The sequence below is a fragment of the Ctenopharyngodon idella genome, chromosome 7 (assembly GCF_019924925.1).
Source record: "Ctenopharyngodon idella isolate HZGC_01 chromosome 7, HZGC01, whole genome shotgun sequence".
In the NCBI taxonomy this organism is placed as follows: Eukaryota; Metazoa; Chordata; class Actinopteri; order Cypriniformes; family Xenocyprididae; genus Ctenopharyngodon; species Ctenopharyngodon idella.
The window spans coordinates 9,923,988-9,951,834 of record NC_067226.1 but is presented as its reverse complement, the minus strand read 5'-3'; the positions used below and the strand labels follow the sequence as shown (position 1 = coordinate 9,951,834).

At 37.1% G+C, this 27,847-nt stretch overlaps 1 long non-coding RNA gene across 2 annotated transcripts; it reads right to left on the bottom strand.

The window, feature by feature from the left end:
* Nucleotides 1-391: 391 nt before the first annotated feature.
* On the bottom strand, nt 392-27,847 carry LOC127516645 (uncharacterized). 2 transcript variants are annotated; one of them, XR_007931043.1, is made up of 4 exons: nt 27,591-27,847; nt 8,731-9,298; nt 6,895-7,055; nt 392-999 (listed from the first exon to the last, which is right to left on the bottom strand). It is a non-coding gene; the product is annotated as an uncharacterized LOC127516645 (long non-coding RNA). The 2 variants fall into 2 exon arrangements; XR_007931042.1 differs by lacking the exon at nt 27,591-27,847 and having other exon boundaries at nt 8,731-9,944.

Here is a 27,847-nt window from a genome sequence, read left to right as displayed (position 1 = left end):
ATTAGCCAAAAAAGCGTAACGGCTAATGCTAACGCTGCAGCTGCGATACTAATGCTAACGCTGCATCTGCGGTAAAGACTGCCAGTATGCAGGAAAGGAGACCTGAGGCCATTACACGATAGGCTGAGAGGTGTCGCACATGGTTATGTTAGCCGTTACGCTTTCTCCAAGAGAAACAGACCCTCTCCTCTCCCTATAATAATACAATCTCTGATTTGACTCCCTTTTGGAGTCTGTCTCTAGGGGCCAGTCGATGAATTGCAGTGTAAGTCACTTCCGTGTTGGCTTCAAGAGAGACCGCGGGAGGTTGCCGCTTGGTTTGGAATGATATGAGGGTGAGTAATTAATGACAGAATTTAAATTTTTGGGTTAACTAACCCTTTAAGTCAAGTCAAGTCAAGTCACCTTTATTTATATAGCGCTTTTTACAATGTAGATTGTGTCAAAGCAGCTTTACATTGATAACTGGTACATTGTTTGGCTGCACAGCAGCTCTTAAAGAATAGTGTCAATGCAGGCAGATCAAAAGCACTGTTGAATATCAAAATGTCAAGTCAAGTGTCCCCAACTAAGCAAGCCAGAGGCGACAGCGGCAAGGAACCCAAACTCCATCAGGTGACATCAGGTGGCAGACAAGTGGCAAATTGGTGTTAAAATGGAGAAAAAAACCTTGGGAGAAACCAGGCTTAGTCGGGGTGCCAGTTCTCCTCTGGCCAACAGTGCTTTGTTACAATTCAGGTTGCTATCATAAGTCCAATAGGATCGCAACATTAAAAGTATTTATTTCAGTTCCATCCAATTGAGGATCGTATTCATCACGCCGGTATGGACGGTTGTTGAGGAACTGTGTCGTGGCTGTCGTGTCGATGAGGCCTTCACAAGTGATGATCTAGTTGACTCAATCTCTGCTGATACTTCAGGGCTGCGTTGTGGTCGTGTCAAGGTGCAGGTCCTTGGTCTCACCTGGATACGGCCCGGATCCGGTTGACTACGGTGAACCTCGGGATAAACAGAAAGACTAATATTAGCATAGATGCCATTCTTCTTCTGATGTAACGAGTACATCAGGTGTTATAGGAAGTGTTCCCGGTTCCGGCTGACCTAATTTATGCAGCCTAATAATCCTTTAACGGATTTGGAAATATAAATTGGTAATGTTATGTGTATGCCAGGTTAAAGAGATGCGTTTTTAGTCTAGATTTAAACTGACAGAGTGTGTCTGCTTCCCGAACAATGCTAGGAAGATTGTTCCAGAGTTTAGGTGCCAAATAGGAGAAGGATCTACCACCTGCAGTTGATTTTAATATTCTAGGTATTATCAGCTGGCCTGAATTCTGAGATCGCAATAGACGTGAAGGACTATAATGAATTAGGAGCTCGCTCAGGTACTGGGGAGCTAAACCATTTAGTGCTTTGTAAGTAATTAGCAAGATTTTAAAATCTATACGATGTTTAACAGGAAGCCAATGCAGTGTTGACAGAACTGGGCTAATATGGTCATACTTCCTGGTTCTAGTAAGAACTCTAGCTGCTGCATTTTGTACGAGCTGTAGTTTATTTATCAGGCGAGCAGAACAACCACCCAGTAGAGCGTTACAGTAATCTAGCCTTGAGGTCATGAACGCATGAACTAACTGTTCTGCATTTTTCATTGAGAGCATATGTTGTAGTTTAGATATATTTTTAAGATGGAAGAATGCGGTTTTACAGATGCTAGTAACATGGCCTTCAAATGAAAGATTGGTATCAAAGAGCACACCCAGGTTCCTAACTGACGACGAAGACTTAACAGAGCAGCCATCAAGTGTTAGACAATATTCTAGGTTATTACGTGAAGAAGTTTTTGGTCCAAAAATTAGAATCTCTGTTTTTTTCTGAATTTAGTAGTAGGAAATTACTGGTCATCCAATTTTTTATATCAGCTATGCACTCCGTTAATTTTGTGAATTGGTAAGTTTCGTCAGGGCGCGAAGAAATATAGAGCTGAGTATCATCAGCGTAACAGTGAAAACTAACGCCATGCTTCCTAATGATATCTCCCAAGGGTAGCATGTACAGAGTGAACAGTAACGGTCCTAGTACTGAGCCTTGTGGTACTCCATATTGAACTTGTGATCGATATGACATGTCTTCGTTTACTACTACAAACTGATAACGGTCAGATAAGTATGATTTGAACCATGACAATGCAATTCCACTAATGCCAACATAATTTTCGAGTCTATTTAAAAGAATATTGTGATCAATAGTGTCAAATGCTGCACTAAGATCCAGTAACACTAATAGAGAGATACAACCACGATCTGATGATAAGAGCAAATCATTAGTAACTCTAATGAGAGCAGTCTCAGTACTATGGTACGGTCTAAATCCTGACTGGAAATCCTCACAGATACCATTTCTTTCTAAAAAGGAACATAGTTGTGATGATACTGCCTTTTCTAGTATTTTTGACAGAAAAGTGAGATTTGAGATCGGCCTGTAATTGACTAATTCTCTAGGATCAAGTTGTGGTTTTTTAATAAGAGGTTTAATAATAGCCAGCTTAAAAGTTTTTGGTACGTATCCTAATGATAAAGATGAATTGACGATATTGAGAAGAGGGTCTATGACCTCTGGAAGCATTTCTTTCAATAGCTTAGTCGGTATAGGGTCTAACATACATGTTGTTGATTTTGATGATTTAACAAGTTTAGACAATTCTTCCTCTCCTAAAGCAGTAAATGAATTGAATTTTTCCTCAGGGACACTACAATGCACTGTCTGACACAATACTGTAGTAGACGGTTGCATGGTTATTATTTTTTCTCTAATATTATCAATCTTGCAGGTAAAGAAGTTCATAAAGTCATTACTGCTGTGCTCTTTGGAAACATCAGAAGTTGAAGCTTTATTTCTTGTTAATTTAGCCACTGTATCAAATAAATACCTAGGGTTGTGTTTATTTTCTTCTAAGAGTTTTGAAAAATAGGCAGATCTAGCAGATTTTAAGGCCTTTCTGTACTCAATCATTCTCTCTCTCCACGAAATACGAAATACTTCTAGTTTTGATTTCTTCCAGCTGCGCTCCATTTTTCTGGCTGCTAACTTTAGGGCCCGAGTGTGGTCATTGTACCATGGCATTGGATTAATTTCCTTAATCTTTTTTAAACGCAAAGGAGCAACTGAGTCTAATGTGCTGGAAAAGACAGAGGCAATAGTTTCTGTTGCAACATCGAGGTCTTCTAAGCTGTCTGGTATGCTAAGGCGATGAAAATGATCAGGAAGATTATTTATAAAGCAATCTTTAGTGGTAGAAGTGATGGTTCTACCATATTTATGGCATGGAGGCAGTTTTGCCGCCTTGACTAAATGTAGTATACACGAGACTAGATAATGATCTGAGAATGTTGTCACTCTGCTGCAGAATTTCAACAGCATCAATATCGATTCCATGTGACAATATTACAATATTTAAGTAGCATCAAGGCCTTGCTAATTCATCAGAAAAGGGCTTTCAGGTTGTTCTGTAAATATGTGTACATTTTTACTATATTTGTATTGTTTGTTATAGTAAATAATTTTTTTTATTTTTATTTTTTTTTCAGTGTAACAACTTGTATACTATATTTTATTTATATTTTATTTAATTTATTGTAGTTTAATTTTGTAACTACAGAGCTTTGTCATGCTTTTTAGGGTTATCTAGTACATTCTGGAGTACATATTAAAAAAGAGGATCCCCACAAAACTGTATCTGAATCTTGAAATCAGAAATAAACATGCGGACAGTCATTTCAGTATTTTTAATGGCAACAAAAAAGTATAAAAAAATCAAATAAAATTCATTTCTTTTCTATTTCACCATGACACATTTGGCAAAGGGAAAGGGACTTCTTTCTCTCTTTTCTCAGACACTCACGCACACCGTATGTAATCTTACAGGACAAATGAAACAATGTACCCATGACCTTGTATTGAGAAATTAATGATTTGCTTATAAAGAAAAAAAAATGCTGAAAGACAAAAAAGTGGGAACGACGCCAATTAGTCTGAAAGACAGACAGACTACATGAGCAGGAGACAGCAGGAATTAAGTGCCTGAAAGGAGATTAGAGGCTTTATTCTGCTTCAGTTTGTCTAATCTCGGGACAGAAAATAATGAAGGAGAGAAAATGACAACCTTCTGCAACTGAGAGATGAACGCAGACTGGAAGAGACGGAAAACATTGTATAAAGAAAAATATGAAGAAAATTCAAAGACAACCAACATGAGAGTATGCGAGAGTGTGTTTAAAGTAAAAACTCCAGCATATACTATTACTAATACAAACTAGATTGAAAAGTTTGTAGACAAACTTTAAGTTGGCTTGAAAAAGCCTAGCCAGAAAGTTTGCTAAGGTACTCGGGGTGGTAATAGTATTCTGTCAATGAAAGTCTATGGGATTTTTCCATATTTTAATCGTCATTTGTAGGAAAACCATAAGTCGGATCAGTTTAAAAAGATATAGCAACCTGAGTCAGAACAGTCTAAAGGTCTGACCCGAGTTTGGTGGTTGGTTCAAGCCAACTTCATTAACTGTAAACTGTACTGAAATGCCACAAATCAGGGAACCTGGAGGTGAAAGATCTCTCCATCCACAACCTCTTACAGTAAATGTGTCTTTAACAAGCAAAGGTAATGGGTCACCAATGCACCAATGCTCCTCTGCAGAGTGTCTGTGTGTGTAAATAGAGGCACTAGAGTCAGATTACTGTATAATTGCTATTCAAGATTGACATTTTCAAAAACACATTAGGCAAACAATAGCAAGACTGAAACTAATTTATAATTTAAACTGTGCGAGTCAGCATTGCATGAATTGAGCAGTACGTGGTGGTAATTGCAAAAAATGATTAACATTCCTTAAGAGTGATTTCTAGCTTGGTTAAAAATGGCTGCAACATGCTGACTAAATTTGAGAGGAGACTTTTGGACTAAATATATTTATTATCAATTATTATTTGTCTTTAATAATTATATGAAATGCTCTTAATTAACAATCACTTTGAGTTTGTTTGCTATGAGCACAATCAGACCAATCAGTGTGCAATAAATCCCATCATTCCCTGTAAATTTTTTATTAGATTTTTTTAGGATTATGCTGACGGTTGAAGGAGACATGAATGGTAAGACCAAATAGTAAACAATTTGGTTTGATTAAATTCTCTGTTAACTATTCATTTGAATAAAGTTGTTTAAACTAACTTTAATAGTGGAGACTAGATAATCAATCGCAGATCTTTAGGATGTCTAGTGTAGTGTTTCCCAGGATAAGACTATATAAACTGAGGATGAATTATATGAATTCAGCTTCAGGATACCTTATATTTTATTTTATTTGTGTTTTGGTCATCCTCCTAAACTCAGTTATTCTGGTCTGTGTATCCTCCACTGATGAGAGAGAGATGACCTGTTCTGAATTTCCGCACTCTGCTCTCTCAGCGCTCCTGATACTGATAGATATTCGGTGCTGATAACACTTTCTCCTGCCTCTTTCCTTCTGCCTATGTCTTTCTCTCTCTCCTCTGCCCCACTCTTATTCATCTTATCTGCTGTGGTCTGCCCTGTGTTCTTGCTTAATGCACCAAAAAGGTCAAAACCACAAACTTTCATCAAATTTGCTTAGCCAATAAAAGTCAAGCTGGCTCTCCACAGACAGCCGGCTAATTGCAGACTCTCTGCAGCTGTAATGCAATTAAAGAGGTTTTTTGGTTTTCTTCATATTGAGGGCCTTGTTCTCTCCTTGTAATCCAATCGCTGAAGATTAATCCATGTGACCGCATTGATAAAATCTATACTTTCTGTCGACAGCCAGAGAAGACCTAAATCTGCCAAATGAGACAGAGAGTGTGTTGTTGTCCGAAGAAGATTAATTCAACATTTAGCAAAAGCCAAAATGAAAAACCCTGCTGACAAGAAGAAATGTTCCACAGCGGTAAATCATCTCCCGATAATTCCTATCATTATTTTTAATTACACATTGCAGTTTACCACAAAGGCTGTAAATTAATTTCCAATTTAAGCACCACTAACAAATGATCACCTTAACATGCAGCACTCAGAATCTATGTGAGCATTTATTCTGAATGGGTAATTAATATGGCATCAAGTATGAGCATCTGACACTTCAACAAATTGAGGTTTATGAAATTTAATTAAAATTAAAAATAATAAAATAAAATATTAAGATGCTGTATGATAATCCAGGTTCACCATACTGATAAGTAATATATTTTTTCCTTCATTTCTACCATCATATAGTAGGCCACAGGTTCAGCTGTGCTTATATTAGCTTCTGAATGGTAGTATTACACAGTCCACTTCACACGACCTGATTTTGCTGAGTTAGTTCCTGGGTAGATCCTGAAACAACGTTCCTGTCTGAAAATTTACTCCTAACCATTTCGCTAACCCTAAACCTAACCCCACTAGGGTAAAATGATAGGTTAATAACACTGATGCAAGCGCATAACCCTGGTTGTAAGCCTAAACTTGACATAAACTGTAAACATGTCCCTCAAATCTGATTGGCTGATTGGAATGTTGTTCCAGGATCAAAAAAGATGTTGATCCAGGAACATGTTGCACTTAGTGAAATCAGGTTCAGCGTTCACTTCCATTACTGTTTTCCCTATGGAATGACATCTGCCAGTGCTATGGTCTTTCGTAAGAGGGCTGCATCTCTAAAAGTTAGAAAACAGGTTCACTGCAGGGCATTTCCTCCCTTAACAGGGACTATTTGGGTGTAACAGAGGAAGCCAGGAATCAATGGTCTTCTTCAGTAGAGTAAATAATTCCAGTGGTTATTTTTGTTAGGCTGTGCCAGAAAGTAAAAGTATGAATGCAGTCCATAGGGTAGATCAGTCAGTTACCTTTGTAAGGCTGAGTGCAGATAACTGATTCCGGAGAACATGAGGGATATGGAATTTTGTTTTCCGGTAGATGCTAATATTCCATTTAGTTTCCAGTGAGGTGGGCCAAACATATTGCATGTGTAGGAGTACTGCAGCACCCAGATAAGCTGTGTTGTTGTCTGGAGAAATTCAAAACAATGGATGCACTATTACTTTTTCCAAGAAGCCTGCATTAAAAAAAAAACAAAAAAACAACAACAACAACAACAACAACAAAAAAAACTAAATAACTAAATATGTATAAAGCACTTTACAGTCTGAATGTGATACATTTTGACTCCTGAAAAATTGTATATTCATACAAACATTCAGCTTTCCGTACTGAAGATTATTTAACTTTTATGTACCAGGGGTTGATTTTTATTAATACAAATGATGATTATTTTAAATTATTATTAGTAGTAGTATTAGTGTTATTAAATTAAATATAATAGAATTACTAATAACATGTATTATTAAATATTAAACAGAATTACTAATAAAATAAAATTGTTATTTTATAATAATAATAATCATTTTAATAATTAATCAAAATAAAAAAATAATGTTATTTTTTATTAATAAATGTTTAATAATGTTTAATAAAATCATTTGAACAGAAATTTAATTTTTGTGCAGTTTTTCCAGTCACACTGTCATTTTGTGAAACTTTGCAAAAAGTATAAAATATTGTTTAATTGTGTATATTCAGGATACATAAATGCTAGCTATGAAATTAGCCTCTGTGTTACTCAGACTTTAATAAATATTGTATGGTTGATTTCAGTGATTTGGACATGCTTGAGAGCCTTACCATTATAGGTTATCTGATTGTTGAAAATGAGCAGCTAATGCAGGGCTGATGGGTCTTCAGCCGGCCAAAAGAAATTCTGACTGGATCAGCACATGCTGTGGCCACTGCACACTGAGGAATTTACAGTAATAGCAATTGTGGCCACTGAGGGTGCTTTTAATTACCAACCATTCCTTTCTGCCATGATTCTGTTCCACTCTCATGAGCAAAGATTGGTGGTGATGTTCAACTGTGTTTCCTGTTTACTCTCTCAAACACCATAACTTTTGAGACTTCAGACAGCCATCCCTGGAAGTTCTCAAACATGCTATAATTTCCTTATATATAATATTACTTTTAATATTTTTATTGTTTAAGAAAGTACTGTAAAGGGCATAGTAGGTATTCAGTTATACTGCTCACAAAACAAGCAAGAGATAACCATAGTGTGTTTGAGGCACTTACAAGTAAACTATGAACTGAAGTAGAACTGAATATTCTTTTCTATGTATGATAATCTAAATAATCTAATTAAATAAATACATTTTTGATGGACAGAAATTATAATTACCAACTCTACATACAATTGACAATTTATTTGCTGTACAACTATTTTAAAAAATATTATTTCCACGTACTTGGTCTATTTTAGTCATAGAATCAAAATTATCAAGGCCCCGCCCGCACTCCCACAGAATCGTTTAGTACAGATTACTGTAGAACAACTCATTATGTCTGTGTAAAATAAACAGTTATGGAAATGTAAAAATTAAAGTTAAAGCTCCAATCTCCTCCCGAAAAAAGTCTGTTGGTGCATCACTCAGAGAAGCTGTCAATCACAGCTGTCAATCATGACGTCACACCCCTGTTTTTATAGCATCAAATAACTAACTAAAACCAAACTTATTTTAAAAAACGAACACTTGAACTTACATCAACATGATAAATACTACATAAAATGACAGAAAACCTCTTTGGAAAAAAATAATTTGAGTGTAATTTAATTGTTTAGTTTGTCTCACCTCCTATTACATTATATGGAGAGGGCGGAGTTTATAACTTATACTGGGACCAAGCACCTGGGGGCGATCGAGATGCTTTGGCTTCACTTTTCAGGACTTGTGCAGCACACTTGGTTGACGCTATGGGGGACGCTTCCACATGAGCCGGTGTCTGAAGCACATTTCTATATGTGGTATTCTGATTGGTTGAACGTATGGATGTCGTGACGTAGCGTAGTGCGTCACAGAGTCCATAAATAGACGCCAGAAATGCACGTCGACAGCTTCTTTGTCTTCTTTGTCTGTTGAGCGCGTTTGTCTTGTATGTCTGTGAAAAAAAGTCAGAAGTTATATCTGTCAACATGTCAGGGTCATGTTAGGTTGTGTGTCACCTTATCCCTGCTATATTATTGCGGATGACTCTCACCCGATATGTGTGATGTGTATGGGAGAGGAGCATGCTAGGCAGTAAAAAAGCTTTACCGAGCCATAGATTTAGCCCTCCAGGCAACCAAGCAGACAACCCACACCATCTGATAGCATCCCCAGAGCAGCGTGGCAACTTCTGCCCAACGTCTCTCAGTAGGTCCTGAATTTTATGAGAAAAGGTTACAGAATTAATTTTGCTTCCCGTCTACCTCGGACGGCAGGTGTTGTGGCAACGAAAGTACACCAATTAGGAGACAAGAAATTTCTCAGCTAAGAACTGTGCTCCCACCTGGCAAAAGGGGCCATAGAAGATGTACACCTACCAGAGAGAGAGGCAGGCTTGTACAGTCAGTACTTGCATCTGGGACTCAGGTTAAACCCCAAGAAAAGTGTTCTTTCTCCCAAACAGAGAATCATTTTTTTAGAGGTAGTGTGGGATTCGACCACGATGCAGGCACATCAGTCTCCTGCACATGTGATTTCAAGTCTGATTACTGTAAAAGACATCAGGCTAGGTCAAGAGCTTTCTGTTTTAGATATTCAGAGGCTTTTAGGTCCTATGGCAGCAGCAGCCAACATTATTCGCTTGTGTCTGCTCAACAACAGACCATTTCGGTTCTGCGTCAAGAGCTCAAGAGTAGAGGTTTTCTTCCTTTGAATCATCACTCCAGGGTTGTAAGGGACACACGGCACAGGCTACGTGCTCTATGACTTTGGAAGAAGCCAGGGTTCAACCATCATGCTTCACAGTGGTAAGGAGGTACTTTTTACATTTGATCCATACAGTTTGTTTGGCAACTCAAACCATCCTCCTCCGTGCGTGTGGGGCCAATATAGACTAGTGTTGTCAAAAGTACTGACCGCGATACCAAGCCGGTAATGAAATTTTAAAAATGTGTGGAGCAGATTCTTAAACACCTCTGATTGGCCTTTGTGTTCACGTGCTCATCAGATATGTCTGTGATTGACCACAATGATCAACGCACAGGAGCATTTGAAAGCCCACGGAAGTGTTTGAATTTAAAAGCTTTTTTAAAGCAGGAGTGGGAACGTTTGAAAGCAGGCGTCTATGCTCCCATGCGTATCTGTCTAAGCGCTCGGTGAAGAGCCTCACTGATGTCTATTTACAACATGTTTTTGAAGCATTGATCATTGTAGCCAATCACAGACATATCTGATGCACGCATGAGCACAGCTGCCAATCAGACATGTTTATGAATCCACTCAACAGCGCTCAAAGCGTCACATTTTTAAAATTTCAGCACCGAATTGGTATCGCGGTCTGTAATTTTGACAACACTAATATAGACACACGTCCCCTTCCAGGCAGATTGTTACCATCTCCAGTTAATTTAAACCCATTGCCCATGTAGTGGAAATGAGTATTACTATAGTAATGTGACCTGTGTGTCACATCATATTTAGAGATGAGTGAAACAGGAAGTCATGACTTATCACTTAAGTTTTCCTGATCACTAATTGGAATATACTTCAGTTATATATATTTTTTTATTTATTTAATTTATTCCATATTTATATATGTTTGTGTAACTTAAAGGTCCCATGACATGCTACTTTTTGGATGCTTTTATATAGGCCTAAGTGGTCCCTAGTACTGTATCTGAAGTCTTTTTCCCGAAATTCAGCCTTGGTGCAGAATTTCAGCCACTATGAGACAGTCCCACAATGAGCTTTCCTCAGGATGTGCCATTTCTGGGTCTGTAGCTTTAAATGCTAATGAGGAGGAGAGAGGCGGGGCAAGGTGGAGGGTGGGTGTGGTCTTAACCAGCTTGCGGCCACGCTACCATGCGCTGATGTTGACAGTGGATGTATCGCAATGGCTCATAGACCCGCAGTCGTTCAAGCGTTTCAGTTCGACCCAGAATCCGATCCGGATGGAGAAGCACCGGATGAAGAAGCTGCAACTCAGCAGCTACAGCAGGACGTCTCAGAGTGGTTAGTTTAAAATTATCATTAAATTTTAATTTAAAATGTATTATCATGTAGCTAATGCTAGCCTACGTTGTTGGCTTTTCATGTTGCTCAGATTTGCTATCATATATATATATATATATATATATATATATATATGTGTGTATGTGTGTGTGTGTGTGTGTGTGTGTGTGTTTGTGTATGAAGACTTAAGATGCAAAAGCCTCTAAGTGCCGTCTGAAATTTTCTTCTAAAATGAGCATTTTTATCAAGCTTGTTTATGTTCAGTTATTTCACTTTAATGGCAATGAAAAGGACCTATTAATTGCCATTAATGTAAAAATTCTGAACCTAAACAAACAAGCTTGATAAAAAAAAAAAAAAAAAAAAAAACTCATTTTAGAAGACGATTTCAGACGGCACTTAGAGGCTTTTGCATCTGAAGTCTTCAATTACATCAAGCTCTGCAATCTGTAAATGTGGATATCGTGTGCACCGTAACACCAACAGCAGAACGGTTATCCAAACAAAAAAAAGAAATGTACAATACTCGCATTACAGTGTGTGTTTTGACACACATACTTGATGCTATCTACCTTTACATTAGCGACATTAACTGGGCTGTTAGCGGCAGAGCTAATGTTACAGCTACATTCTAAGGATAACAAGCTAGGTAACCATATACAGTAAAGCAAAAGAATTGTATAGTGTTACTTGACTTACTTGTCCGAGGTTTGTAGCTGCGGCAAGAAGAGTTGGTACTGATCCAGACTTTATTTTCAGACGTTCAGAAAGGCCAGCACTGTATTGGCCCAAGTTGAGGAAACAGTCGTCCGTAAAATGTTTGGCACAGACATACAAAACTTTGGGAAGTTGTGTCGGCGCATTGTTTTGGAAAATAAAATTAACCCACTGTTTCTTTATAGGCTCGGATGAAGGAACTGAAAATAGACTCTGGTGTTCATCTGTACATCCAAACACTGAGCAACTGCCATGCTTCGCTCGTTTACAAGCCATGATGTCCTGAGGAAAAAAAAAAAATAAAATCGCGCCCCCTCGCACGGTAGTAGCTCATTTTCTCATGGGCGGGCAAAGCAGAGAAAGGGGAGGTAACCTTTCCCCTTATGATGACATATGGGGAAGATTCCAGATTGGGTCGTCTGAGCTTTCATTTTCTCAAACGCGAAGCAAAACACCCAGGGCTCGGTTTACACTCATCGCCTTTTCTAGCCACTGGGCAACCATAAGCAGGCTAGGGGAACTCATATTAATGTTAGAAAATCTCATAAAGTGAAATTTTCATGCCATGGGACCTTTAACTTCAATTAAAGGTTAGCTTTTTGTGAATATTTTGAATGAAAGACTAGGAGGAGAAATGGCAAAAACAAATGTTCACAGTCAGTTTTGCTCATTTTTACCAAGGTTGCCAATTTTTGTGGAGCCCACTGTATATCACACTGGATTACAGATGCTATCACCCTCTCCAATGAGGTGTGGCTTCGCCTCTAGGGGTCAGGGCCCACTCCACTAAGAATGTAGCATCTTCTTCTAGTGATATTGCAAGACAGGATGTTTGTGTTGCCGCAGGCTGGTCCTCTCTGCACACATTCATCAGGTTCTACAGTTTGGACATGGATTTAACCCCATGATCTCATGTCCTTCAGGGATGATCCAAGTCCAATCTGCGCTCAACAATCATCTGTGCCTATACACAGCCTTGTGGGCAGGCTCTTTGGCTTGGGCCTGGCGACATTGGAATTGAAGTTCCCATAGCATCAACGCCATGACACAGTGTTGAGTTCCACTTGAAAGGGAACGTCTCAGGTTACGTATGTAACCTTGTTCCCTGATAGGGGAATGAGATGCTGCGTTGTGTTGCCACGCCCTGGCTATGTCTGTGCGTCTTCTTCAAACAAATTCAGTCTGTTGACACACATTTCTGGCATCTATCTATGGACACGTTGATACATTAAGACACGTGCTTCAAACACAGGCTCAGATGGAACCGCTCCCATAGCGTCAACACCATGATGCAGCGTCTCGTTCCTCTCTTAGGTTACGTATGTAACCTGAGACATTTTATTTTAGTATCATTTGTATACTATTATAGTTTTTGTTAATATTTTGGATTAAATTTTATTTTTATATTTTCCGTTTTCATTTTAGTTTTTGTTAAAGTTTTAGCCATTTTAATGTGTTTTTGAATGTTTGCTCCTTCAATCCATTTGAATATTGAAAAATATTTTCCAAGAATAAAAAGGCCACATCCTGAGGAGGCACAAACAGTGATATCGGCAAAACAGCATTAGAAACGTACACAGCGGAAAAATACACGGTGGAAAAATCTGATCAGTCCGACCTGTATATTAACTATCCAGTTAATTTGATTTGAATACAACCATTGCAGTTGTGGCAGCTGAAACAGATAGGGAGTGTCAGGAAGAGATCGATAATGAAGAGAGAGATGTGGATGCAACAGGTAGTTCGGACACATGTTCAAACAAAGAGTGCAAAATGTGCCATAAATAGTAAGCTGTCGTGTGGAGTAGATGTTTAAATATGTAAACAAAGTTCTTTGCAATTTGAAATATTATGAGAAGTTTTTATTGTTATTATTTTATTGTTGTAATGCATTTTAAAAAATTGCTCTCACAAATTTTTTAATACTTGCTCTAAGAAAGCTGCAGTAATAGTAGAATATTACTCCGTATAAGGAGGCAATCAGTGGATCCTAGAGAGTGTAGGGGAACAGAGCAGAGGCAGAGATTATGCAAGTTAAAAGCAGAGACAAAGACAGATTTTTCACAACAAAGATGTAAGCTTTGACTGACAACATCAAAAACCCTGTACTCCTGTGGGAATTCTCCTATCTCAAGGACTCCCTGGTGTGTAAGTAATTGGCAGTTGTAAACTGGTAGAAAAAAAGGATCAAATTTAGCAATAATAGAGAGAGACAGCAGAAAGAGAGAGAGAATTGTCATTTCTTGATGTTCAAAAGTGAGACAATCCTGTATGTTCATGCGCACACAGGCCTAAATGAAGTTGTGAACATATAAGGTGGGTGTTTTTGTTACATGGTTAATGGAGAGGCACACTCAATCAAAGTTGTTTTTCTGCCCTAATAACACACAACAGCACAGAAGCACACTTGTCATCAAACAGACTCCCACTGAGGCTTAAAAAGGAGACATGAAGAGAGACTGGCACTGAGCACAGACTTTGTGGACTAAACCAAAATCTACGACTAATTGGACTCTCATAACATTGGACTATAAATAACATTGTCGGTCCAATGGAGCATTCAGAGTTATTTGGAGAAAAGATGCTTAAACATTAGTCTATTTGTCATATTTTGATTACCACAGACCTATATTAGCTAGCCAAAAAAATACTTTAACTTACAGTTAGACATAGTATTCGGTGGAAAACAATGAACTGTCACTGTGCATAGGGTATCTGATTTTGATAGAGTAAAGCCATGGGTTCTAGTCTTTATTATGATTTTTGAGAGATTGAAATCATCTGTCTGAGAATGCCTGGGCATAAATCACTTTAATACATTCAATCCATGTAATCCATTTCCAAATGAAATTTTGTGTCCCCAGCCATAAGAGATACACAGTGGCACTCATAAGTAATCCTGTTTAGTGACATATCTCAAACAAACAAACTTTCTGTCTGTTCAGCCTTCCCTACTACAGAAGTAAACTACAGTGGATTAAATTAGCTTTAAAGCAGAAAGTTATGCCATACATGGGAATGGGGAATGATCTTCCCATCTTCCCTTGCATATTTAATTAAAAGAGGGTCAACCAAGCACCAAATGCAAGAAGAAATTGGCTTTGTCAAATAAATAAAACTCATCAGTTGGCCAGTAACTTCATTAGGAACTGCAACTTAATACTTGATATAAATTTAACTGTAAGAAAGATACTCTGATCTATGGAGCCCCGCACATGTCATGCAAGAAAAAAAAAAAATTTAATTGTGCGCACGATTTACTATTTGCATGATTTATAAATCGAGGGAACGAAATAGTAAATTGCATCCTTTGAAAAAGTTTTTTTTTATTTTTACATTTGTATCATTAGATATTTGTTACCCCTTTTCCACCAGCATGAACCGGGTGATAGATCAGAGCTAGTGCTATTGCCAGTTCAGAGTTGGTTCGACTGGCGAGCCTTCTAAGAAACGGTTTACCTTTCCACAGGCTAGAGAGCCACCACAGAGCCAGGTCTTATGTCACTGTATATGTCTCATTTTTCCCAGCAACACTAGCGCAGCAGCCCAAAACACAAACAGACCATCAACAATGGCTGACGTTGCGTTATTATTGATGGTTTGAAAACCTACATCAGCATCCAAACATGGTGAATCCAACGTGTTCGTGCAGCTCGCCGTAATTTGTATGGATGAAGATTACAATCGAGCTGCTATTAGCTCAATTAGCTGCTATTTCAAAAATGGCAGTCAAAAGTTCATCTTGTTGGTCACGATAACCCCACCCCCAGCCTCTGACGCAAGTGTTTTTTACTTCTAGAACAGCAATATTTTGGTGCTACTTACGATCCACTTTTCCTGGTTCAGAGCTGGTATTTTGGGTGTCGAAAGACAAAGAACTGATTTGAAACTAGGCTCTGGCTTTGAACCGTGGTGGAAAATGGGTACGAGTAAGCTGAAACTCAATACTTGCGTTTAAAAGTGTAATTCAGCAATTTCTCTCTCTCTTTCTTTCAAAAAAAAAAATCCTGTCATCACTGGTGCGCAATGAATTCTGAGGCAGGCAAGGCCGCAATGGATCCATCTGTTGTATCCTTCATTGCACGGGAAACAAAGGATGCATTCAGAGGCCGCTTTTGAAGGAGCCTTCATATTGGGACAGCATTCGTCGCGTCATTGTGATGCAATCGGCCTTCGAGGGATGCGGCCTGAATTGGGATGGAGCTTTAGGCAGATCGATTGTAATGACTGGACCAATCAAACACGCTATTGTTCCACTTAATCTTCACAACCCCTTAACCAGGCAGACTCCGTTTCCCCACTGAGAATTATCACCCCTTTTGCTTCACTCATACACTTCAAAGACATTTGGGACATTGATTGTTCTCAATGAGAGAACAGTACAGGCTACAAGAAACAGACGTGCAGTCCCATAGAAATGGAATCCTTTCCACTAATTCATTGACAAAACTGTCTAATGAATGGACATGCATTTCCTCAGTACTTTTTATGTATTATTACTGTTTGTATATTGTTTTTTATATTGTATAGTGTTATGCATGCTTGATGATAGAACTACTAGATAATGTAGCTCCATCTAGGTAGTGTCGCCTATCAAAATATTCTTTGTTTAATGACTCACACTTTGGTGGACATCACCTTCTCATAGGATGCAGTGTGTGTTTGTTATATTTATCAGAGTATAAATGGACACAAACTGCCAGCTTACTCCCCTTATGCAAATGAGTTTGCTTTCAAACAAAGGAACTTTCCCGCTTGAGAATTGCACCTTTCTAGGTAGACAATCAATACTGAGTGTTTGGTGGACGAACAGATTAATTAATTGTAATATTAATTCAGCTACATTAAGTTAATTTGCTTAACTGATCCAAATATTTGTAATTAATTAAAAAATTAAAATGAGTAATGATTAATTATTCTTATAAAATGGTTAGTTCCTGTCTTTGATTCTGATTGGTCAATAGCTGTGTTTTATTCATGATAAAACACGGCTATGACCGCTTCACCCAATGGTTCTGTGCATCACTACACAACACCCTTAGCAACCACTCTTAGCAACGTAAACTGTATGTTCTCAATTAATATTGTTCATTGAAGCTTACTGTATTATGTAGAAGAGTATTGTGCGAAAAAGATCGGGTGAGCGAGTTTATTACCTGCATTCAGATTTAGCATTTTCCTTCAGGTCAGTCCTATGTTCATAATAAAAAAAATCTGTTTAAATGTCCGATATATTATCTTTGCCTTTTAACAGTTAAGGGGTTTTCCCATGACTGACAGCGCTAGTCAAAGCATTTGTCAGTTGCGTCTTGTTCCGTGTTCACAACAGTTTAGTCTTTTCAATATAAAAGTCTTCGCTACTGACTGACACACTCTTAAAGACAGTCTTTGCCGCCATCTAATGGCGTAATAATGTAGCTTCTGTTGCTGTTCACGGCCAGGGACTATTTTTCCGGCGGAAGGAAGGCTTTTAGTGAAAGTTTACTTCATTAAAGTTGCATGATACATATTTTTGGCTTTAATAATTGTATTGTGTGGTAACCGTTTTATAAAAGCAATAAGGTACGAGAGGCTAGTGCTGTATCCACTTCGCGTCGTGCCTAAGAACAGCCGTGACTTATTCATGATACAGCACAGCCTCTCGTACCTTATTGCTTACATATTTCCCTTTTGAGCTAATTTGCGACACCATAGACCACAATGCAACATGATTGTGACGTCAAAGCAAGTTGCACTTAATTTAGCATCACCCCACACAACTCTAGTGTATGATATTAAGAGTTATTTTGACAATTAGCTGCATTTAATACTTAACATTAACTTTTTTGCTCACCAGCCACTGTGGCTACTGGCTCCTAGCCTTTTGACATCGATACCATGGGGAAAAACTTCCATATAGATATTTTTATTATCTCATTATTTGGCAGCAGGTATATTAGGCTGCTGTCACTTTAAGACCTGCCATACAGATCCATTATACTGTTACACATGCGTTAAAACATAACTAACTGTGAATAACTGTAACTGTTTACGTGAATACTCACCAAGACTGGCATTTGACATTATTTTGTGTGTATTTGACTGTTAAGCAGCGAAAAACATCTCAATTTAGTACTGAGAGTCGGCTTTATGCTCGCGTACTTTGGGTGTGAGCACAAAATCTGCATGAATGAGTAAAATTATGTGCAATATGAGCAATCCCACGTCGAAATTCAAGCTCTCTAACACCAACAACATTTATCCGGAACAAATGAAATGAGTGAGTGAGGGGAGGTGGGTTTGTGTGTCAACTAGCTGCCGGAAAGATGAGAGAAGCGAGAAAGCACAACTGGTAGCGTGACTATTCTGTGGAAATTGTATTGGAAGTGTTTCAGATATTTCAAAACCGATACGTACCGAAAATTGTAAAAAAAAAAATTATTATTATTTTTTTTTGGACAAAATTTCTCTTAGTTTATTATTTCAGATAGCTTTTTAAAAGACTACAATTGAAAAATGTATATTTAGGGTATATATAAATTAAAATTTAATCCGCTGTCAATGTCAAGCCCTGCTTGTAGCTACTTTAAGCTGACTGTTTTGTTGTTGTTGTTGTTGTTGTTGTTGTTTTACACAGTTTATTGTGTTAAGTTACATTATTACGCCATTAGATGGTGGCAAAGACTGATTTTATGAGTGTGTCAGTCAGTAGCGAAGACTTTTACATTGAAAAGACTGAATTGTTGTGAACATGGAACAAGACGCAAAAATGCTTTGACTAGCGCTGTTAGTCACGGGAAAACCCCTTAACTGTTAAAAGGACAAGATAATACATCGGACATTTAAACAGATTTTTTATTATGAACATAGGACTGACCTGAAGGAAAATGCTAAATCTGAATGCAGGTAATAAACTCGCTCAGTCAATCTCTTTCTCACAATACTTTTCTAGTTCTACATAATACAGTAAGCTTAAATTAACAATATCAGCTGAGAACAAACAGTTTACATTGCTGAGAGTGGCTGCTAAGGGTGTTGTGTAGTGATACACAGAACCGTTGGGTGAAGCGGTCATAGCCATATTTTATCGTGAATAAAACACAGCTATTGACCAATCAGAATCGAGGACAGGAACACATTAATATATTAAAAACACATTAATATATTAATATTTGTTTATATAAAAAATTTTAACAGCCCAAAGCATACATACAGGCCTACAGAATGGTGCGTAAACAAATTTATAAGGGAAAAATAATAAATAAAAATAAAATAATAAATCAGCTCCATATCGGATTCCAAGTGATCAAGGGCTTAGGGTGTTCCATTTAAACACATTTACGGGGTTTACGATATAATTTACATTCTATACTATATATTTACACACTTTTAAGTCAACCTGTGGCCCCCTTGGAAGTTTGCTGAGGCACCCTGGTTGAACATCACTGCCATAGAGTATGACAGGTTAACAGGCTGACTTTAGCAGTATGCTAAGACATTGGGCTAACCGCAGACTAAAAAAAAAGAAACAAAGAATAAGAAATATTTAAGTTGAGCATTTATAGTTTTAGTTATATAATGTGATAAGTGTATGATCTAAAAGATATGAAATTATGTAATGGCTGTCCATTACATCAAAAAGCCTTATGTAAAACTTTTAATGAAGACGTTTTGGTAGTAATCACAGCTTCCTATCAGCTGTTTAGTCTGATAACATGTTCTATCTCAGTCGTTTTAGTGGGGGTTATTTTGATGCTACAAAACTGCCTCACAAATGCAGAAGGAAATCCACCAGGTCACAGCAGTGGGGGAGTACAACAGCCAGTAATTCTTAAACCAAACCAGTGTTTGGAACGGAAGCACACTTGCTGTTTGCCAGCACGTGAATTCAGCTACAAAACTGCACAGGTTTGTTTAACACTACATAGCACGCATGCTTCCGGCACAGATGCTTAGTGTTTTGTCTGCTATGAGGGCTTGTTGACATGTCTTAAGTGTCACCTAGTGTGCAGTTTTAGCATGTTTTATTATCCCAAGTTGTATTACATATGGAACAAGTGGAAGAAAAATGGCTTTGAATGTGTTTGGAGTGCATGACATTGACTTTAAGAACATTTACTGAGGTGCAACTCAAGAGGAAATGAGAAATAAACAATATTTTCCCAAGGATATTGTGGACATTTGCCATCAGGCATGACATGTGTGTTTCACGTAAGCAAGTGCACGCGATAGAGAAAAGCAATGGGTGAAAGTTCATTTGGTCAGGAATGTTTATGAATTATCAATTTATCTATTAACAACACACTTTCCAGCATTAACAAAAACTATTATGAACTTGCAGTTTGGTCTTGGTGTAAGTCAAGAGATCACAGTATAAGTCAAACTCACTGGAAGTGATTTAAACTAAACACATAACATCCATTGTATTTGTAAGATACTTTTCCCATCATAATACTTTAAGAAGAGACAAACACAGATTCAAGGCAGAACTTACAGACTTGTGTTCTTGTTCCAAACCTGAGACATATTGAACTCAGGAAGCTCTCAGGAGCCAAAACAAACACAGAGACTGACAGTGTGGAGGGTGTTCCCCAAATAACAGAGATCTCCTCCAAAACCTGTGTGTGTGCTTCAAAAAAAAATAAAAAAAATAAAAAAAGTCAATTTAAAGGGGAAGCATCAACTTGTCAATACACTTAGAATCAACAATGTTTTATAAATGTTTCTGTAAATATTTGTCATAGTTGTGACAACTAAAATGAAAATAGGCCAATATCCTCTGGTTTAAAAGGTTGTGTAATATCTCCTCTGATTGTCCAGCTTGGTTATGCATTTATTAGTAACAGCAAAGAGGCTTTCAAAGTAAATTAATTATAGCACAGTGTAAACTCTTGTAATTATAGATCCACTGATTTACAGATTAAGCAATGGGAAATGAGTGTTTTTTTTTAGAAAGAGGCAATTCAATGGTTCATTTGGGGGCACTTCATTTTGTTAATTTAAGCGTTAACTTACACATAAATGTTACCTTATTGCTGGCAGATTCACATTTAAGTCATTGTTTTATTGTTTTACCTCTAATAAACAACCAAAAAGGCGTCTCTGTGTTCATAGAGGATAATATTGTGTATGTTTTATTTTTTGACTTTGATTTTTGGAAACTGGCTTTAAATGTTAACAGTACTGTAAACTCAAATGCTTTCTCATTATCTCTCCATCTCATTTCTTTTATTTATTTGTATTTTTACTTTATATTGTAAGGACCACCCATTGGCCAAATGACAAAATGCACTTGTGTGGGCAATAATATATGTAGTTCCTTTATTTGCACTTCTGTAAAGCTCACTTAATTTATTAGAATTTAGTTTCAATTTGATTCTAGCTATGTGCTTAATCTGACTCCAATTTCAAATGATTTTAAAACTTAAATAGTTTTGCTTTATTTTGGATATTTGATTATCTCACAGTCACAAACTCCACATCAGAGGATGTAGGGTTGACTAATACCTTTAAGTCGGCCACCACATGCTTGTTCATAACAAAGTGAAATCAAAAGCTCCAGGTGATGCGCCACATGCTCCATTCATTAATGGCCTTCAGTTTGAGCTATCCTGGACGCAGATTTGTGGTAGATTTTTTAAGAATTTAGCGTAAATCAAATATAACTTTTTGTTCATCAGGTTAAAATGTATCATGCCAGTTACATAATTATAAGCTTTTTCTTTCCAGATTAGTTGGTTTATTGTGTTATTGCATGCTGTTTGTTCTTGTAGAGATTCTTGTATTCTGTCTTATCAGGAACTTCAGCCTTACAATATCTTTCTCAGAATCAGCTTTGAAAATTTGCACCAAAATAATCGCTAAAAAGATGGTGGAAATGTATTTCACCAAGTCCACCACTAAAGCATCAGAGGAACGGTCAATCCAAATTGACGTTCTTTTCTTAGGAGATTTGAACAAAGTGGTACAGCAATCACTTTTGTTATCAGATGTCTAAATCACATTGCATGTCATTACATAATCATCTTCAAACATCAGCAAATGTGATGCAACATCACAGGGATTATTTCCCCATGTGAAAAAAAAAATCCATCAACATCCGTGACAAGAGCAACATTTAAGGAAAACAAACAGAGAACTGGATGGAGTCTGGATGTCAGGGACCACAGTGGCGGTGGATTGGTTTAGATGATATCTTAACCCCTTTAGGCTGAGGGGACAGAGACACACAGCAGAGAAAGCAAAGAAAATACATTTTCTTTGCTTTTGTAATTCAGAATAAATGTTTCACTGCATTTCATCTCACTCCATATACAGTACCTGCATATATGTTTTTTTTCTTGAATTGGCCTTTGAATTGAATGGTCTTTGTCCAGTCATATCTAGGCTGCTTCAGTTTTATTTTAGACCACAAGAGAAGGAAGTGATGTTGTCATCATGTCCATACCACAGAGTGGAGCAGCTCTCTTTGGCCCCATGAAAGATAAGGATTATTTGTAGCGCAGTCTTATTATTTGAAATGCTTTCTTTTAGTCATTTTGAGTGGAAGTTCCCCAAAACAGAAATGCCACTCATGATTTAAAATGTAGTAGGCTCATTTGGAAAAAAGGTGGATACTGGAAGCTAGCACAGCACTGAGATTTTAAAGTAAATACATAGTCTGCATAAAGTCCATCCGGTTGTCTGACATCACACATCAGTGTTTTTGGGTCCAAATATCCCAAAAGCAAAAAGCAAATAGCCACCTTGGAATTAAAAGTTCTATCTGTATTCTGAGAGGTTTTGAGATATTGAGTAAGGGTGCTCCGATTAGGATTTTTGGTCGATCATAGGAAGCAGTATGCCAATCACCCGATATCGTTCTAATTGAAGCCTTCTTTTTATCATGTAGAATTATTTATGGGAATGCTCCAATCAGGATTTTTAAGACATTAATTCAGGGCCTGAATTTTATTTTGGAAAATGGGGGGAATACATCTCACAGAAATGACTATAAGTTATTTAATAAAGAAATACGAATTGTATCTCACCTTCATTATAATTATTTTACCTGTGCCGGACAGAGATTGAGACAGCGCTGCTACATGCCATGTCATACCTCTCACGGCAGACGCGAGTCTTTATGATCCAATCATTAGAAGCGATTATAGCGATCAGTAGCTAATCAATCGGAGCAACCCAAATATTGAGCTTCAAAGTTTTTGCATTCCATTCAACTTTGTAGATAGAACGGATCTACGGAGTATTTGAAACATCGCGTCAACAAGTGGATTGTAGCTAACAGAGGTTAACAGGTTTCAAAATCTTTTCCTCCTCCAACCACACTTGGAGCTGATCGTAAACACACATGACCAAACTGTATTCGTACTAGTGTAAACGCTCATCAGTTTGAACAACAATGAAGGACCGTCTACTCACCTGTCAATCAACCACTGAGCTAAAACAAGAGATAAAACTTTGCTGGTGTTGTGCTGATTTCTGTGACCCAACGAATTACATGACCATAGTAGGAGCTGTATTGAGCTAATCTTAATCCCAATCCCAATCCTAATCTTAACCCTACTGTCTCTACATTATGAGTATATTCACATAATTCTGTGGGCCAGAGAATTTGGTGTGACACCAGTAACATCAGCATTAACTGTCCGATTGGAGAAGTGCATATATATACAAGCACAAGACTTGACGAAACTTCAGTATGTCTGATATCAACATCATGTGAAGCTCTTCTAAAGTACATCGCAGGTAATGCATTAAAATAGCATATAATTCTGCACGGAACATCATGGTTGTGCTTCTATTAAAGGGGTCATGACATAAGAAATCAAATTTGCCTTTTGATTTATAAGAGGTCTTTGTACCATTAAAACATCCTACAAGTTTCATAGCTTAAAACATCCTCTTCGTTATAAACAAAGCATTTATTTAACCAAGTTCCAAAAACAGCTTGTTTGGATATTGGGGGATTTGTGACATCACACAGGCAAATGTATTTGCATATGCCCTCCTCCAGAGCAAGACATCAATGAATAGTTTTATATCATCGCACCATAGGCCCCGCCCACTGGCGTTCAGTCGCTTAATGGCTGACACTTGCCTACACTAAATGCAAGCTGCATCAAAAGCAGATAGAACCCATTATGATCACTGACACTGTTTACACTGGATACAGATGCCATTCACTTTACTCCATGAGCTTGAGTCTGCCAACAAGAGGACAAAATAAGAATAAATAGAAGCGTAAAGGAACATTTACTTTTGATGCATCCTGTTTAAACAGCTTGTTTGCATCTCTCTCTCTCTCTCTATATATATATATTATGGCATGCCATTCAGGAAATTATTGTATTTATAATATGAAGTTTGAGTATATGGAATGAAAGTCTGAATATATGGAATGAAACTTGAATATATGGAATGAAAGTTTGAATATATGGAATGAACATCTGAATATATGGAATGAAAGTTTGAATATATTAAATGAAACTTGAATATATGGAATGAAAGTTTGAATATATGGAATGAACATCTGAATATATGGAATGAAACTTGAATATATGGAATGAAAGCCTGAATATATGGAATGAAACTTGAATATGTTGAATGAAACTTGAATATATGGAATGAAAGTTTGAATATATGGAATGAAAGCCTGAATATATGGAATGAAATTTGCAATATATGGAAAGAATTACAGTTACATCCTAAAAGTATTTTAGATTACCGAAGTGATTACTTTGAATTTTAATGTCATTTATTTCATTGAAACATTAATGTAATCAAAAACCTCTCTGAGTCTGATAGTCTGCAAAAGCATCCAAGCTACAATTCTACTCATAAGTTTCAAATCCTTGCAAAATACGCAAAATTTTAATAATTTAATAATTGAATCAAATGACGTGTGGGCGGAGTTTTGAGGCGTAAGAGGAAACTTTTTTTGTGTGTAGTATGGGTAACTGCCGCACTTCAGTAAAAAATATGATTCTGTAAAACATAATAATAAGAAACTTTCTCGTAATTATGACATTTTCTCATAATAATGACTTAGTTTCTCATAATACATCTCTCATATTACTTCTAAGCATGCGGACCAGAAGGGAGTAAAAGGCGTGAACACAGTAGGCATGGCACGTTCTGCAAAACAGTAGTTTTCATTAAAGTCAGTGTAAAATACAAAGTGTAATCTATAATCTATCAATAAATAACATTAATGATAAATGATCAGTAGGCCTATAGGCCATTCATTTTTTGCACCTATTTTGTGTATCAACAAGTCAGTACGTTTTTAAAATAATAGTGTACAACTTTACACACAGCACTCACTGATAGAAAAACGGTTTTACTGTACATCATGTATACAGTATAACACTGATATTTTTGCATGAATTGTGCTTTACTTAAATAGAGCACCCTAGTATCTCCTTAGACATAAAAACAACAAGTGACGATTCTCTGTCAACCAATCAACGTTCTGCAGAGTGTAGCTCCACCCTTTTGGTACGGTACTATCGTGCTTAGTACCCCAACGAAAGGGTCCCAAAAAAGTGGTACGGTACGGTTCGGAATTAGGGTACCATTCACAACTTTTGACAATGGAAACGGCAAAAATTGTGTATATTGTACCATACTGTACCGAACCGAACTGTACCGCTCAGTGGAAACGAGCCATGATTCAGATAATAAGTTATCTAGAATTATTAATTGACTCATCCTGTTTCTTAACAACAGTTTAAAGGAATATTAGATTTATCTTTTTTTTTTTTTTTTTTAATTTGGTCAATACTTTATTTACACATATAATACAAGATAACATTATGTTGCAAGTTAAATCTGTCCGTAGTTGTTAATGCTATTATTTTAATATTTGAGCTGTTGTTGCATTTATTAAAAACTTAACAGCTGAATTTTATTTTTATTTTCTTTGGGGGGAGGTTTGTTAAGATTTTGAATGTTAAAATAGGGGTCTCCTGGAAAAAAGGTTGGGAACCACTGGCTTATACTATACCGGGCTGTGGGTGTGCTGGATGATTACTGACATACAGCATTACTGACGTACAGGAGAGTTCTTGGAACATTAGAATATCGTTAGGGGAATGTTAGTATAACGTTAGAATAACGTTATAGGAATGTCAGAATAACATTAGGGGAATGTTGGAATAATGTTGGAATAACATTAGGAGAACATTATAGGAACATTAAAATAACGTTAGAGGTACGTTAAAATAACGTTAGTGTCACGATCTAGGTTTCAAAAGCATGACGAAGGAGATATCTTCAATAACATTTAAAGGAATACTAGGAACAAGGAACAAAAAAAATCACCAGGATATTATACTACAAACACCATGTAACTTAAACAAAGCTAGACAAAGGACAGACTGAAACTAAGGACATATATACACAGTGAACTGCGGAGTTAACAAGACTAATTAACAAGAAATACCTGAATTGAAGACACTAATTAATCTGTAAACCAAGGAGACAAACAGGCAGGCGCACAAGGAGAACTGAAACAATTAACAAAATAGAAAACTGACTATGAAACTGAAGACAGGGAAAAAGCATGAAAACAGATCAAAGACAAACTCAAAACGTGAAAGTTAGGGGAACTTTACAATAATGTTAGGAGAACGTTAGAGGAACATTAAAATAATGTTAGAATAAAGTTAGGAAAATGTTATAAACAATAGATAAAAACAAGATGGTTTGTAATACTGATTATAGTCCTCCATATATAGGATGGTTATCTTTAAATAACCAAAAAATAACTTATCATCAATGTTGTAATACATGTTCTATATAAGCCTCCATACATCCAATTTCCATATGGCTTATATTATACTGGATTGCGGGTGAGCTGGATGATTACTGACGTACAGCATTACTGACGTTGGAACATTAGAATATCGTTTGGGGAACGTTAGTATAACGTTATAGGAACGTTAGAATAACATTAAGGGAATGTTAGAATAACATTAGGAGAACGTTATAGGAATTTTAGAATAACGTTAGGGGAATGTTAGAATAATGTTAAGGGAATGTTATAATAATGTTAGGGGAACGTCAGAATAACATTAAGTGAACATTAAAATAACATTAGGGGAACGTTAAAATAACGCTATAATAATATTAGAATAACATTAGAATAGCGTTAGAATAATGTTAAGGGAACGTTAGAATAATGTTAGGAGAACGTTAGAATTACGTTATAGGAACGTTAGAATAACATTAGGGAAACATTAAAATAAAATTAGAATAATGTTAGGGGAGCGTTTGAAAAACGTTATAATAACATTGGGAGAACGTTAGTATTACGTTATAGGTATGTTAAAATCACATTAGGGAAACGTTAAAATAACGTTAGAAGAACGTTCTACAAACCAAAAACTAACATTGTATTTCCGTTTAGAAAACTTTCCTGGCTAACCAAAAACAAACCGTAAAAAAGTTAGAATAACGTTAGGGGAACGTTAGAATAACGTTAGGGGAACGTTAGAATAACGTTATGGGAATGTTAGAATAACGTTAAGGGAATGTTAAAATAACATTAGGGGAACGTTAAAATAACGTTAGAATAATGTTAGATTAACATTAGGGGAACGTGTCACAGACACGCCAGGCTCAACCATCACCCAATCACAGCGCACTCCTTCACCCGAATACTAAACACGCACACCTGCACCTCATCATCACAGCAATCACGGCACTTCAAAAGACGAACTCACACACTCACTGTCCGGACTCGTTAGCATCAAGACCTACGTTCATGCTCACCTTAAGGACTCCTTCAAGCTACTTACCTGTCTTCAGTGTGTTCCCAAGTCTCCTTCGTGATTCCTCCTCTCGTGTGAGTTCTCCTGTGTCTCCTTCATTCCAGCCAGTCTCTGCTTCCGCTACCTCTGCAAAAGAAAAGGACAGTATCAGTTCCATTACCATTACCAGTCACCTGCATTTACCTGTTCACTTACCTACACTGTTGATACTCTCTTCTCGTTGTTCAATATAACCCGTTACCTGCATTCCAGTGCCTCAGTCCCTTCTGTTTGTAACAGAACGT